Raw genomic sequence first — 17,228 nt, forward strand, 5'->3', positions numbered from 1 at the left:
ACGATCAGTTCCGTAGATAGGTAGGTGTCTTGACAATAACATTTTATGTACAAATAATAGTGGCGCGCCGTCCGTGGAAGCGTCGCTTCCCTTGTATTTTCCAAAATCTAAATACGTATTGTGCGATTATTTTGATATTTTAACGTAATTTGGATTACTTAATGAAGTTAAATAATAAAAATATTTTGTATTTTATAACAAATTTTTATGCATGTGAAAAACAATAAGATGCATACAGTAGAACATCGATTATCCGACTCAATTGGGGACTCTGGTTGGTCGGATAACTGAAAAAACGGATAACCGAAAAGTATGAAAAAATACATTATTAGTATAGTATATTAGTATATCGCTATTAATCTACTTTGCATTGAATTTTCATCGCCTAACAAAATTTTTTAAAATAATAATCGTCGCTGTTGTATCGTTAAAAATTATTTCTTTATTTTGCACAAAATAAATACAAAAATAAAGAAAAAAATTGAAAATTAAGCCTGGTTTAAATACTGGCCTCCCTTTCATGGTCGAGCCAATATTGCTAGCTAAAATATGCAAACATTTAACAAAAATAATATTAAAGTAGCCAAGACATAGCCAAATATTGTAGCGCCTCATCACTATCGGACACTTGAATTTGCCGACTAGAACGCGGTCGGTTAACCGATGTGACGGTTGATCGAAGGTCGGATAATCGATGATCTACTGTATTTCGAATGGAAGCGCTGTATTGTCGAATATGGGACGGCTTCCATAGCCATAATATTTTGAATCGTGTAAAGCAGCCAGATTATACTCATGCGCTTTACAGAGCACCAACCTCTGGCAGATGCTACACACCAAAATATAACCTTCCAACGATTCCACCTATTAGCCACTGGTAGGGAGCTATTAATATTAATTAATATAAAATTTTGGTGGCGCCATCTGATATCATATTTTATTAAACTTTCTAACTATTACAAAACGGCAAAAAGCTTAATTTTCAGGGTAAGGTTGGGTTTTATAAAAAGTTGTAAATGCTAACGAGTAAAATCATTAAGTCCGACCCTACTGGAGATACACACGACTCCCATTATTTCCCACCCTGTCGACCTTTAACCACCAAATTTAATAGCATCAATCCCCTAAAATACCTCCTCTCAAGATTTCAGAAATTTTCCACAAGAAGCACAGAAGTTATTGAGCTTCAAAGAGGGTAAAGAAAATCGTGTCCTCCCACACACTCACACACAAACATCCATACATACAGAAATTACCCTCGATTTTTTTTTTCATTTCTCGACGTTTAAAGGTGTCCTAAGTCTAATGTAAAAATTTTTTGAAATGAGTCATTTTCTGACCGATCGCCATACATATCCTCTGTTATATATAACAGCCGGGACAGTAAAATGTTATCATGTAGGGCCTATACATTGCGATACCATTCGAGAAATGTGACATGATCAAATCGGAACCGAACTGTCACTATTGTTCGAGTGTTTTTATTTGAAGTACGGTACTGGGCCATCCTCTTTTGCCATTTATTTTTGAACAAATGAAATACGTAGAATCTTTCTTTATTAATAAAAACAGCACTCTTAAGTATTTATTTTTTAATTGGTAAAAATAACATTAATTTGTAAGCGTGAAGATCATTAAGGGCCCGTGGTTCCCAGTTCCCTGCACTTTCGATTTCTCTGATAAAGTATAATTTTGATATTATCAAACCAGGCAAATTTCGAATTTAGGCGGTTCGGTCGAGAATGTCCACGCCTAAAATGCTCGGGCATGGTCTTGAGTATTTATTGTAAATGTAAAAGGTTAGCAGAAGTAACTCATGCGATAGTGTAAGAAAACGACGACATTGTAGGACAGGACATTATCTAGTATATTGGACTCGAGCAGAGTCGGTAGATTAACTGGTCTTTCGACTTCCTATCTTCGCTAGTAGCTAAAATCAACTAGAGACAAATGTTACCACCAGGGGCACTGCAATCACTACAAGAGCGCTAGATCGAATCGCAATGAGGTCGAATATTTTTTTTTATTGAAAGTTATATAGCCTTCGAGTTCGATTTCATAATTTTCTATGAATTTTATTATAAGAATGAAAAGGCTTTTATTTAAACCCAAAACCAGGTTTATGTATAAATAAATAAACTTAATAAAACATTAAACACCTTCCATCGCTGAGAAATGTTTATTTAATAAAGATTGATATTCAGTTAAATAAATGACAAGGAACAAAACTGACATAATAGTACAATTATTAATTTGTGCTATTATGCCAATTTATTATACGTTAAAAATTTATTATACGTACAAACAAATTATATTACACATAATTATAATAATAATAATTATTATTTGCGCTATTAAAATTTACTTTAAGTGAGAAATTTTTCTATGTTTTTTACTTTCAATTGATGAAATAAATGATTGATTAATCGTTCGCGTGAAAAAATGCAATCGACAGGTAACAAAAAAGTGCAAAAATCTGGAGGTCAAGTAGGACTTATGACCAGCATTGTGGCATCCTACCATCAATGTAACAGAACACTAATTTAATATACTATCCATTATTGAAAAATAAACATTCATGTTTGAGTTTGTTAATTGTTCACATACTTTGCTTTCTGCCCAGGTACATCAATTGGCAAAGCTTATAGCTTGGATATAACAAACCACCTCGAGATTTGATGAATGTAAATGTCTTCTCTGGTGCAGCATCTTCAGGTTTTGCTGTTAATATATTTTTGCATTCATCACAACCAAGTGATGGCAGCAGATAACGAACAATGTAACCTCCTAAATAATGTAAAATAAACTTAAATGTTTCTGGTGCGCAATAATCGTGATCTAATAATTCATTATCAGTAGGATCTCCACAGGGCAGGCTTGGATTACAAAGCAAATTTTGTAAATGTTCTTCCAATTGTTCTTGAACTTCCTTAAATGGTTTTTTATGACTCTGAAGAAGATTTTTTAAAGTAACAAGGGACGATCCGGGATCAGTTTGAACTGATGCTCGTTTGGGAGGACGAACCAAACTGTACACAGTCATCAGTCTATACAGGTATAAGAACTGTACTGTTGTGGGATGAGAATTGCTTCCACTTCCTTGTCTTATCATTCCAAAGAAACGCTAACTGAAAAGAAAACATAAGTTAAGAGTTTAATACAAGATTATATAATCATTACACTAAGTCAGTTTTACCTCTAATGGGTCCTGATTAAAGTGAGCTGTCAAGATATAATATGAGTTTGAAAGCAATTGTTTAATGAGTGCTAAGATACTAGTTAGCGTCAAGCGTAGATTTTCTGCTGTCTGGTGGCTCAAAAATCCCTTTTGATCACTGCTTTCAATCTGTAATCTGAATGTTTCCCATCTATTTAACCATTCTAGAGATTCTTCAATAACCTATTTTAAAAAAGTTGTTTATTAAAACATTTATAGTTTTTCCTAGTGAATCATTACTATTACCTTGAGATCATTTGAATCATGTCTGATTCCATCCTGTGGCAATCTGCGATTTAAAGCATCAAAAAGAGCATTGATGCGACGTATGAAACTTATTGTATCATCTGCATTCTTTAGGCTAGCAACCTCACGCTGTTTATAAAACAGCATAGCATCAGCAAAAGTATTACTAAATATCTATAAAGAAATGAGATAAATAAAAGTATTCTTATCAAATCAGATTATATAAGTAAAAAAAAAAGTGTTACTTGAGCTGCCAGCAATACACTCATTCTCTGGAAGTTATTGGGATTAACATGTATTTCAGTTACTTTGGGACATGCCTTTAATCCCTTTGGTAATTTGGAATCTTCATCAACAACTGCTTTAAAATGCTGTAATTCTACCCTTCCTTCAGGAAACTAAAAGTAAAAATGAAGAATAATGCAATGGCTTATATTATAAATTAGGTGAAAACACTTTATTTTTTTAGTTTTACCTGAAAGTATCTACTTTTCAAAAGATTATTTCGCATACATTTTAAAATATGTGGTACATCAATAATTGCCAGTACTTGTCTATCTGCAGCAGGATTTGTAAATGAGCATTGTATATTATTTGTGTCTGCACAAATTCCTAGAGCTTTTAAAGCTGCTTTGTTTGTGCTGGCACCATCACAAACTATTGCATTGACTATTATACCACACTGTTCTAAATGAATAATTGCTTGCAAAATAAGTTTTGCAACAGTAGAACCTGGGACAGAGCTTTTTGAACAGAATGTGCCAATACATTGTACCCAACTAGCAAAGTGAGGTCTGAACATAAACACTAGGCCATGATCACCTGCTGTAAATTCACTCTGTGGCAACACAGAATTATCACCACAATCAACAAGTCCAATCATTTCACCAGTAGCTTTTGAAAGTTCTATATGTTTTTGAAGTGTAATTTCATCAAAAATTAAAACTCCCTGGCATTCTGTTTGTGGAATAGTCTCCAATTTTGACTTTAAAATAACAAAAAGATCTTCATCAAATTCAAATTTGGCATTAATGCCTCTGATATATTGATGCAGTGTAGACTGACAAGGTAAAGGCAAGTAATCATTATTTCTCAAAAATTCATAGACAGATGGTGACCTAATTTTTAAAAGCAAACAGTCAAGTAACCAATTAATGTCATATCTCATACCCTTTTTGCTTTTTATATGGCATGCTTTCAGCATGTGCTCTATTACAAGTTTCTGTCTTGGTGGTAAGGAATCAAGTTTATCAGCTGACAACTGTTTTATTTTAAGTTCAGCATTTTCTTGATGAAGCTTGAGATTTTCTGTTTGAAGAGTTTTCAGTTTCTTCCTATAGATCATCTTTTGCTTTCTGCACCGATACAAATCCTCTTTGACTTTTAACAATTCAGACTGCAAAGCAGAGATTTTATTGATATATAATAGCTCAGGATGCTGTGTAGTTGCTGCTTCAGATGTGGAGGGTTCTTCTATTTCATTTTCTACAGTTGTTACTTGGGAGTGTGTATCATGCAAATCTAATGATTGATAAAAAAATATAAAAAAATCAGACAATTAATCTTAAAGTATTTATAAGGAAAGTTAGGCCACAGAGAGATAGCCCTTAGTGAATCACAGTGGGTCTCACAAACCCAGCTCAATCTTTAGTTAGCATTTTTTAAATATAAAATGTTCCTTAAAAATACTGAAAAAATTTATATTTTTCCAACTTTTCGGCCCGATCAACATGAGATTAGAACGTTTTTTTATTTGATTTTACTTAGACTAGATGTCTTAAGCTTCCAATCGAAAAATTTATATTAAAACACAGGGTCAAGGAGACCCACCGCAACTCAGGCAAGGGCAAAAAGTTACATGGCTCACTAAGGATTAAGATTACATAAAAAACATATAAATATTTATCTTTGGTACTGACTTTTCGGTATCTCTTCGTAGATGGTTCTTCATTTCTTGTGAGACATCGCGTTGATCGTTTTGGAGGTACAGACTTACTAATGTACTTAGGACAATTAGGGAAGTTTGATGAATATGCATCCGACGTTAATACCCAGCGATCTTGTGGAATTTCTACTTTCTCTCCATTTATAACATGGGAGTAGGTTTTTAAAATAAATCTACTCGCAAAATGTACATCACAAACATAACATTTACTTGTTAGCATCTTGTCGTCTCGTGGAATGCATCGCATCCACTTCTCAATCTTATCGCTAGGAACACAGAAGAAATGTCTCTTCTCGTTCGATGACTTATATCCTGCCTTGCATCCTGGCACAAAGCACGTTGGCATTTTTATGTAGCTAAAAAAAACAATTATTATAGGTCGAAATCACTGAGCTCTGTATATCCAAAGCAAGAACAAGGCTCTTCTGATAACAGTGGCGCCAACTAGCGGCAAATATTGGCTCTAGCTAAGTTTGAACTATAAGTCGAAAGACCAGTTAATCTACCGACTCTGACTCGAGTCCACTAAACAATGGCAATTTAAGAAATGTCTATCGGATGAAGGACGTGCCGATAAGCTCATTTGACATGAAAATAACTTGTATTGTAAACTAGGGGAAATATCAAATACACTTGTATATAAGGAAGTGGAGTTTGAAACGAAAGATATTCTTCTACTTCGAATTTGCTACAGTGCGCCCCAGTCGTAATGGAGCATGTAACATCAGCTAATATACTAATATCAACGAACTAGACAATTTCGAATTATATTCAGCTAGCAGGCATCAGCGTGAATATATGAAGTGGTCAAACTATGCTCGAAAATGTCAGAAGAAGAAAAGTTCTGAATACCGCCTGAAAATAAAGCTGCGATAACAAGGGCCCCCATCTCGAAGAATTATCTCGACCTACATCACAGTGAATTGTGTCAAGGTTGTAAGGAATCATATATTTTCTCTGCAAGATAAAGACAAGATTCGAGAAAATTCTAGGGACAGTAAAAATAACTTTAATCGATCTCTATGAATCTCGCATCAAATCACATAAACATTTTAATCGAAATATAAATTTCTATATTATGTAAAACATTCATTTCGAATTAATTTTAATATAATACTGACATTACGGTCTGAAAGGTGGAAGTTTTCACACATTAAAGGAAAGGTGTGTGAAGACTTCCACCCAATATGGAACTTTTTAAACACCCAGCGTATAGCCCCGATTTAGCGCCGAGCGACTTCCACTTCTTTCCTGGACTGAAAACGTGACTAGGAAGGCAGAGATTCGAGACTAATGACGAGCTTCAAAACAACGTTAAGACCCATCTCAAGTCACTGGCGGCAACATTCTATGATGAGATATACCTAACTTTTGGTAATAAATTCATTTTGTTATTTACACTTGTCTTTGTTTTATGCACCATCGGGGGTTGAATAAAAAACAGCCTACGTATTTGAATTTTAAAATTCCCATATATTATTACGGTAGTTTCAGTAAAACTTATTATGTTTAATGATAATTGTTTTAAATCCCGAAATAACGATATAATCCAGAAAACCATCTAATGTAGCAATATGCAAATGATTTACGATGTTAAAAAGCATGCAGTAGCCGTCTTCGCAGTACGTTTTAAAGGGTAGAAAAGTAATAGTAGAATTTAAGTAAGTTATCCTTAAAGTATCCTTTTTAGATTCTAAATTTTTTCTAATACATTAAGTATTGTGTTACTGCAGATTTTCCCAATGGAACAAGACCAGAGAGAGAATCAGGAAACATCTTTCCAAAGGTTCCTTCGATACGCGAAGACGTGGAATTCTAAATATCATTATGCAATTATTTATTGCCCTATAACTATAGGTAGTTTGGTAACTTTATTATACTTCTTATGGGGTAGTCCTGGAATACTGTCTGTGATTTGGATACTTCTTATCGTATTTTTATATCTAATGATTGCCATATGTGTAAGTATTTGTAGACCAAATCGTCCTAGACAAATACCCCAACCTGAAGCAAACGAAGATATTCCATTACACGAGATGTTTGAAATGTTGAACGGAGGATTCAATATTAGACGAGAAGATAATGGAATAAACTTACGTTGACTAAATTGTAAAACGTAGTCTGCTTTTAGAACGGAAAGAAAATTTTATGACGACACAACTTTTTTAGATATGTCTTAAGTTCTTAGCAGAGTGTTTGTTTTTTATTGTTTATACATTTTAATCTTGTACAGTACAAGAACTTGAAATAAATTTTTTGTTTTTAATGAAAAATCCTTTCGAATGAAAATCACTAAATTCACATGGGTATTTTACATGCACAAAAAAATCTAGCAACGAGAGTTGCATAACTTTCCCGGCTATTATAAAAGTTTATAAAAAAACTCATATTAGCAAACAATAACAGACTGTGTGCCATACACAAATTTTATCAGATTTTGTTTATAAAAATTTATTTTTAATTACTATAAAATTGCAAAACGCTTTATTTTGGGGTAGGGTGAGTTTTATAAAAGAATGAAGATTTTATTCGTTATTAATATTTTCACTAATATTTACCCCTTTCGAGCTAGAGGTAAATATTAGTGTAAGATATATTAGTCGTGTATCTCCTCGACCTTTCACCATCAAAATTTAATAGCATCAATGCTCCTCATATACAAGCCAACATGCCAAATTCAGTTTCTTATTCTTTACCCCATCCTGAGATGCTAAACGAAATAGACCCCTACATAAAACATTCCGTGGATATGTATATATTTTACTCTTTCGGATTCAGGAAGTCTCAAAACGTGGAGATTTGCAAAAAACTCGGGTCAAATTTGACACGACTCCCGTACTCTTCCTTATGTATACATAACAGCCGGGAAAGTAAAAATGCTGCCACCTGTATTACATGGAATAAATTAAAATTTATTTAAAAATCTTTTCCTCAGTAATGTCTGAAAACAACTCATTCCTTCAGTTCGACACTATTTTTGTGTTGTTAATTTTAAAGCACTTATTTTCCTTTTATTTAGGTCAGAATCTAAGAATATTTCCCTAAAAAGTAATCTTTTTTATTAGACTAGTACGAAAATTAATGTTTTCTTTCACAATTGAAGTAATGTCTCGTCACCTCAAAGAGGAACCGAATCCGTGCTGGGCCAGGAATAAAAAGTTCTATTAATTTGACTGAAATATTACCCAAGCAGAAACACGAATCCATTTTAAATTTTCATTATTAATAATTAAACGTTTTTGTTTTCTCTGTGATTTTTTGTTGTTGTTTTGCCTGAATTTCAAGCTCCCTGACTCTTACTCCCGTAGTACGAATGTATTGAAAATACTTTTTGTTGACACTACTACATATTGGTTATCTTGCATATTAAATTAGAAAGTTAATTAGTTAAGCTTGACAATAAAGTATGACAATATAATGAAAATTATATATAGCAAAGTGCTTCTGAATTACACAAGTGGCCATGTGGTTCCGTTCCTTGAACACTAGGTGTTCTCTCGTGGGTTAGCGTCTCGCCAGGACAGTGGACTGGCCACGTGGACTTTTCCGGATTTTCTCCACGTCTGTAACACCTGAATAGGGGCCTGTTACCCTTAGAAAAGGCATCTCTTCTAGGCAGATTGCCCAGGTGTTTCGTTGCCATGACTTAAGAAAAACAAAGAAACATGCTTCTGAATTAAATTATTTCTGGTTTAAAAGTTTTTGAAATACTTGAATACAGTTATCAGTTGAAGCCTTACAAATTACTATCGTGCAATAGTTTAAACATTGCCCGATTCCATTCCACTCTGTAAATACCATCAGTTCGCCTCTTTCTAGTATAAAATTGCCGATCACGAAAATTAAAAAAATAATAATAATCATATTGCAGTTTGAAGACAAACACTTTAGAACAAATCACGATATACCGTCTTCGAAAAATATTCATCAGTCAGTAAAATACATCCAAATAGGCCACATGAGTCTGTTAAGAATGATTTATAATTTCTTATCAATCGATTGATACTAATTTTTAACGATTGGTCTGATTTCATGTAGTTTATTGGATTGTATTAATGGGATGAGGCAATGTAACACAATAGTAATCTCCCAAAGATATGCCTTAGGAGCAGGGCCGGATTTTAGGCGATTGGAACGATTGGTGCCAATCGGGCCCCGCGCTTGAAGGGGCCCCGCATCACGTCAAAATTTATATATTTAAAAATAGTACATGTTACAAAAATTAATATCTAGGTATATTATTATTAAAAATAAAACAACATATTTCAATATGTAAATTAACAGTTAATTAATTTTGTTATTTAAAGTTTGAGGGGCCCCGCAAAAAAAAATTCAATCGGGCCTCGCACCTACTGGATCCGGCACTGCTTAGGAGAGAACTTTTTAAAGAAAACTGGTTCATCTTTAGGTGTTATATAAATGAAGAAAACCCGAAAATTCCACGCAGCCAGCTAGTTGGTCAAGAACGGATCAGCGACCAGTTCAGTGATATTGTCCACTTGGCTGCTTGTGGGTATAATATATTAGAATGTTTAGATTGTCAAATGCTACAGAAAAAATATCTAATGGAAATCAGCAATATTTTAACGCCACTTTTTATTGTGAAATAAGGTGAATTGGGCATGGATGGAGGATATACGAACCTTGACGCTACCATACAGTATAAGTTAATGAATGCCGAACGAGAGTCATTGCTAGCAAGATGATCGAATGTGACAGGTGTAATAAAATATTTGGTAATTTTTCGAAATTTCAGAATAAGATTGTAAAAACTGAATAATATTAAAATTACCCATCAAATCTTTTCGTAGTTATAGAATCGACATACACTGTCATCATAGTGTTCCCAATTTTCATTGACACTTCTATCAATGCAGGAAACTATCTTGACACACGATTTGTATCCAGTGGTGATATTCGGCGGGTTCGCAGAGGTTCGGTCGAACCCGTTGTTAAAATTTTCAGTTTTCCGAACGGGTTCGCCCGAACCCGTTGTTAAAGTTTTCAGTTTCCCGAACCTCGTTAAACACACGGAACATTTCTCAGTGGGTTTGTTTTTTTTTTTAAAAAATATATTAAAATATGCGTATTATACTCTGTAATACTACTAAACTAGGGCCTTATACCCCGTTTGCACCGAGCATTTCAATCTAGATTGTGAGCAAGGTCAGGGACTATGTCTTGGTGCGATCTCTCTGGACCGTTTCAATCTCGACCGAAACGAGGTTTAATCGCGATCGATTCAAGAGAGTTCTTGAAAGTAGATCCGGACATAAGAGAGATCCCAGAATGCCACGCGCGCGAGATAATAAAAGATGGCTGTGGAACACGCGTTGGGCTATGGACAGCGAAAGAAAAAGGATAATGTACCTCGAGAGATGATGACATCTGTCTATTCCGAGGAGTGCCGTTTCGCGGTGAAGAATTTCTCTGCCTAAAAAAAAAAAAATAAAAAAAAGTCGATAGCAACAAAATACCATTCGTTACAGGGCTCGTTACGGTCCAAATACGCCACTGATTGTTACATGAATGTTTGCAAGAAAAGGTATTGTATTTATTTCTAGCCAAAACTTCCATTTCGTTTGTCGGTGATTGCCAGGGAAAAATTTTCTGCTAGCGAACCCCTTGTTAAATATTTCGAATATCACCACTGTTTGTTATGCAAAAATGGAATGGTTTCCTGTGTGAACGAAAATGCTTGCACTAGCGTTGACGAACAACGGTGCACAATGTACACCAGTGCATTTTGTGCTCCCATTCTAAATACGCCTGTAGTAAATGGGATTCACATTTCTTATCCATTTTATGAATTTTATTCTAATCCGCTTTTGGATTTCTTAGATTTTATACCCCATGATTATAAGAAACTATTACTTTCAGTTTCATGAAATATTTCTATTACAAATGTTTAAACCCAGGTATTTTGAATTTGAATTGCAAGATTGTAGATTGAACTGCATTATAAAAAAAACGAGTTTTTAAAACAATTAATAAATTTATTTGTTATGAGTAAGCGTAAATTGCTTGACAGAAGGAATTCGTTCTCTCAAGCAATTTTATGCTTACTCACAACAATTACAACGAGAACTAAAGGTAATCAAGTACAAAATTTCTTTTATTCAATTTCTTAAAATTCAAAAATTAAAGTAAATTCAAACTTTAATTTATTTCATTTTTATTAAAAATAAAATCAATTATTTTATTATTTTACAAAAGTAATAATAATTTACTTTATTTCAAAATAATTGACTGAGAGAAATGTGCAAATTAATGGCGATATATAAACGTCCTCCTAAGCATAAATTCAAGTTTAATTTACAATTTCAGAGATATTATTGTGTTGTTTTATTAATTATTAATATTATCGAATATATTATATTTCAGACTTGTCACCGTGTTTTCAAAATTATGATTATGGACTCCAAATACATTTGTAAAATAATTAGTCTGAGTATGCTGGAAGGATACTTTTTGGGTGCTTTCGTCAGTCTTTTTGTGACTTTAGCAAGAGAACCGCCAGATATTAATAATTGGGGAAAAAATACAATTGAAATGAGACTACATTATATCTTCTGCATTATACACGGATGTTTCGCAGTAGTTATACCGTGTTATCTTTCGTTTAAATTTCTTTTAGCCTGTGTTTTAGACAAGTTGCCAGTTCGAGAACTACAGACGGAAACATTTTTGCCCTTTTCCACTGCAAGAGAAATGTCTTTACCAGTTACGCTATCTAAACCGATATTATATCGGAAATCTACACCGAGTTTATGGTATTCTGTAAAAGAGAGTACTACTGGAATAGAGAACAAATTACGTAATGACAACATCCGTACAACAGATTCAACTATCGTTGAAACTGCACTATAATTAGTAAAAATATAGTAAATAACTAATTAATGCAAAAGTAAGTAACTCAAACTTTAACGAAAGAAGGAAAGCACTCGCTATTTATGAATTTTGTACTTAGGAAGACAATCTACTATGTAAAATTAATGTGAATTTTGTCAAAACTAGCATATTAATTAGATTAGTTCACGCGACTGCTGCAAAAATTTAATACTTTAATATATTAAATTTTTTTACTCAGGATTAATTAAATACTGTTTAATTTTAATGTAATTAAACATAAAAACGAAAAAACGAAAGAAATGTGTTAATTTTGAAGAAAAAGCTTCAAAGTACAATTTTCTTTGTCTCGCCTTTCCGCGAAATCTGACACCCGATGAGTCATTGTTTACACAGCTGGATGACCTTGAGAACAGCTGGTGTCGTCTTTCGCGGGACATTCTCATAAAGGCCTCAGGAGGAGAAGGATAAAAAGTAGAGTGAATACTAGGTGGCGGTATATTTCTAAATATTTTTTTAAAATTACGATTTTAATTGAAATTTTCGATCCCCGACTTAATTACACGTATATATAATAAAAATCTATTAATTAAAAAAATTTAAAAAACTATTGGATGTTGTTTTTGACATCAGAAAATAGCTTTAAATAACTTTACCGAAGTAAAATCAGAGCACTAGAACTTTAGAAGGATGAACGAAGTTCCATAAAAAAATCCCATAAAAAACAATTAAGCGTTAATCGCGCGTCATTAAAGGTTAATTAAAATCGCAATAAAATTTTTTCGCGCGGGTAAAAATTTTTCAAAAAATTTGGAGACAGAAAACATCCGAAAAATCAAAAAAAAGAAATTTTTTTAGGGGCCCAAAGTACGGATTGTTTGTAACGCTATGTAACTTTCCCGAGATAACTCGGGTTAAAGAATGATTGATTATGCATAGATCGAAAATATTTTAGTAAATTTTAAGTTTAAGTAAATGTATTAAAAAATTTGATTAAAGTTAATATATTGCAATTATTTTGCATACAAATGCCATATATTAATGTTACATATTACTTCTAAATAACTTTAATAAAGATAATTAAATCTTAAAACTATTGGATTTTTCTCATTCCATTTCATTTTTTTAAGTGTATAAGTTATTAAAAGTCAGAGAATTTCTTCGCTTGAGAGAAGACGTTAACATAGTTAATTATAATGAAACTTTTGGATAAATATAAAATTTTCGCGATTAGGAAAAACCATGTTCATTTATAGAGAGAACAAAATTAAACTAACTAGTGCGAAATTTTTCGTGATATTTCCATTTTATTTTGATTAAAAAGAAAACTAACAGTTCTATCTCAATTCTTTACGCTGCAAATTGTGAAGATCACTGAAAAATCTTCGAAATAGATTCGACCTGCATGAAACCCCATTTATTTGAAATTTATTTTGCAACAATTTTATTGCAGCAGAAAAATGCTGAACCATCGTAATTTCCTGATTTGATCCATCTGTGTACATGGGAACTAAATTATTTTTACTGTGACAGATCTCTGCAAACAGCTGTCTTTATTTAGAGTAGATTCTTTAGGAAACTGCTTTAAGCTAAAATTGAGGTATAACAGGTGTTGACCAAGGTGATATTTTATCAACCTTAGACTGTGAGATGTTGATTGTATCCAGGTTAATCGTGCTGCTCCTAATATCCATTCATATATGAAAAGCATGGACACTAGATGGACAGCTGCAAAGGTTTTTTTTTTTTACTTTGCAGTTTTCTTTTCTGTTGTTTCTTTTGTTTGTGTCAATAAGCATTTTGCAAAGCGAGTGAGAGATTCATTTCGGAAAACGAGAATATTTGTTTGAAATCCTTAGATATTGGTGGATTTCGAAACAGCAGCATACGTCTTCTGTTTCTTTGGTTTACTTAATATGACCACAAGAGAGGCTTCTGGATAAGGCAAGTTGTTTACAGTTTTCATTCGTTGAATCTCTTTCTCTCGTTTCCATGCAAGGCATTTTTATGAACAGGAAGGATGGGCATCTTTGTAATTCACACAGCTTGGGATAGCTATACAATCAGTACTCTCGTGTCTTCAGTTCCATATTGTGCACATACACTTTTACCACGGAACAATGTTGGTGAATGTCCAATACGTCGGCATTTAAAGCACCATAGTGGGTTTAGTACACATGGACGAACCGGGCAAGGCAGATATCCTGCTGAAATAGAAGATGGCAATGTCGGTTTGTTAAACGTCAGGATAAGGTGTTTTGTTGGTATCAGTTTGTCATCTCGAAGAATGGAGATGCGTCAAGCAGCAGTGACACCTTCATCTGACAGTCTGACATGAATATCTGATTCTTCTTCAAACATCAAATCAACAGCTATAATGCCACATGATAAGTTTAAGCTTCCATATAGAGTAACACTAACCCGAATTTTCCCCAAAGTCTTCATTGTGAAAAGCTGCACTGATTGCTGATGAGATGCCGTTTCTATCAGAAAGTCTCCTGATCTTACTTTTTATATCTTTTTGAGATGTCTAATAGTCGATTCGAATAATTTTTGGATTAAAAAAAAGGAGAACACTTAGATAAAAAGATTTTCTATAATTGCGTGCATTACAAGCAGGCTGACATTCGTTGGAGGAGAAACGTCTGCGGGTGTTAGTATTTGAATCCACGATTAAAAAAAAACAAAATTGTTCAACTCCCAGTGACTCCATTCACCATGCGATCCAACGAGAGGATGCCATTACATAAGAGATTCTTATGGACTCACATCAGCGTTCTCCAGGAGCTGTGCCTTCACAATGCAATTAAGAGCACATATCGTCAGACATGGCAAAACTGTCAAGCAGGGATATGTCTGCCCTGTCTGCATGGATCACTTGACTCCGAGCCGAAGTTATAAATGACTTAACGACCGAGCAATTGACTCAAATGGAGCCTGATTTGAGCCTCCCATTTATACGAAGCAATATGAAAAGTTGTGTATTGCTTTTCAACTGCTATGATACTTCTTCCAATCATACTGGTCTTCACACGTATCCCAGATCCCAGAAATGGCAAAAAAAATTCTTTAATTCTAAACCATTCTCGAGGTCTTCTTACCACAGACAGGATCCAACATTGAGAGTTGGATCCTGTCTGTGATATTCTTGTTACTTGTTTTCATATTTTCTGCATCAATTATGGAATAATCATGTCTTAATTGAAATTAAAAAACAAATATATAACCGAATATCAAATATTTTCAGTAAGATAATACGGATTGTTTCTTTGATATTAATTATTTATTAAAGAAAGAACTACTTAAATATAATAGGACAAAAATGTTTAGAAAACAAATATTAATAAATCTAATAGAACATTTAACAATTAAATTATCTGTAATTTAAATAATTTTATCTAAATTTTTAATAATTTAATAAATAAAAATAACGAATTAGAATTTAATAGCAAATTCATTCGATAAGTTTCTATTAAATCATTTTGGATTTATGCAAATTAATGGATTTATTTAATGCTTCACTATAAAAATGAGGAGTTATAGTCTAATTTTTATGCTGAAGTTTCTCGTTTATGATTATTAAGGTAATTAAATTTTAGTCACTTACGTGTTTAGTAATTTACAATTTTAATTTTTTTTAATTTCAGAGAACTTTTAAATCATGGCTTCTACCCGAAAACAAATCTTCAAAATTGTATGTTTGGTTTTACTCTTATGTTATTTATGGGGAGTGTTTATTTATCTTGTAACATATTCTGTAAAAAATGCAACGAAGACAAATCGTGCAAGTGTAATTTTCGGAATGATACTTTCTGGTATTCACGGATATTTAGCTGCCGTTCTAACATTTTACTATCTAGGTGAAATATGTATACTATTTTTAAACACTAAACCGAATGAAAGTAGTGTTGTCCATCCTTATCGAAATATGCACAATAGGAATAGTGATGAGTTATCGCCGCTTCCATCGTATTCTGCGTGAAGATCTTCCAAAAAATATTAACAGGATACTACGTAACATAAATGTAAATAGTGAAGCTGATGCGATTATGAATTTAGAAGATAATCAACAGGAGGAAAAGAATCATGTCGGGATGGAAGATTCTGCATATATTAGTTCAGAAAGTCTTTCGTCGTAACGAAACTTCGATTGTATGAAAGAATCAGAAAATTTGGACTGTAATGATTTCTCAAATGAAGTTAATCTTATTCTATAGACCTAAGCGCGAGAATTTTAAAGTATTTGTCTAAAGTTTTAAAGTAACGAGCCTTTTCTTTGTCTACTTTGATTTGTTCAATGTGAATCCTAGACGAGAATGTGAGAATTTAACATTAAGAATTTAATTTTTTAGATAAAATATTTATTTGCTCAATTGTAAACAATTATAGTATTCTTGACTAGAAAATTTTTGTAAAAAATTTTCGTGCTGTAAAACAAATAAAGCATTCCATAAGTGAAAATTCTATCCAGTGTGGCAAATTTGGGTTTTATTTTCTACTAAATATCCAGGGCCGGTGTCACAACTTAATGCCGGAAGGACACTGTAGCACGGGTGTTAATTGTCAGGCCATGTGTTAATGTGTAAAAAGTTAAGAAACTTCATTGCTGCGATTTGAAAAAATTGTAGACCTATAAATTTCCACTGTCTGTCTTTCCTTTAATCTCGAAAACGAAGCTTGATAGATGAAAGACAAGACCATACATGGAAATCTTAGGGGCAGGAGTCTCCGATTAACTATGTAATGCAAACCGGAAGTCATGTTATTTCAATTCAAAACTTTTTTTGCTGAAAGAAGATGACCGGGACGACTCTATTGTTAAAGGAAAACTATGATGTACGGGGGCAAGCCACTTCTACAAATATATTCTTTTCACCTAAAATTCTAAGTTAAATAAATTAAAAATATGATTAAAAATTGCAGTGTTATGCTGTTTTTAATGTGTAGTCAAATTATTTTTAAGAATATTTA

The 17,228-nt window shown here is 33.1% G+C and overlaps 1 protein-coding gene across 1 annotated transcript in view; it reads right to left on the reverse strand.

Moving 5' to 3' along the window:
* Nucleotides 1–13,774, reverse strand: part of LOC136969559 (uncharacterized) — a 122,915-nt gene extending 109,141 nt beyond the window's left edge. Inside the window, exon 1 of the mRNA XM_067263776.1 lies at nucleotides 13,761–13,774. The gene's annotated coding sequence lies outside the window, so the exon portion shown is untranslated. The remainder of the gene's footprint in view (nucleotides 1–13,760) is intronic.
* Between the last annotated feature and the right edge of the window lie 3,454 nt (nucleotides 13,775–17,228).

The sequence above is a fragment of the Centruroides vittatus genome, unplaced genomic scaffold (genome assembly GCF_030686945.1).
Source record: "Centruroides vittatus isolate TY-2023 unplaced genomic scaffold, ASM3068694v2 contig_18, whole genome shotgun sequence".
Taxonomy (NCBI): domain Eukaryota; kingdom Metazoa; phylum Arthropoda; class Arachnida; order Scorpiones; family Buthidae; genus Centruroides; species Centruroides vittatus.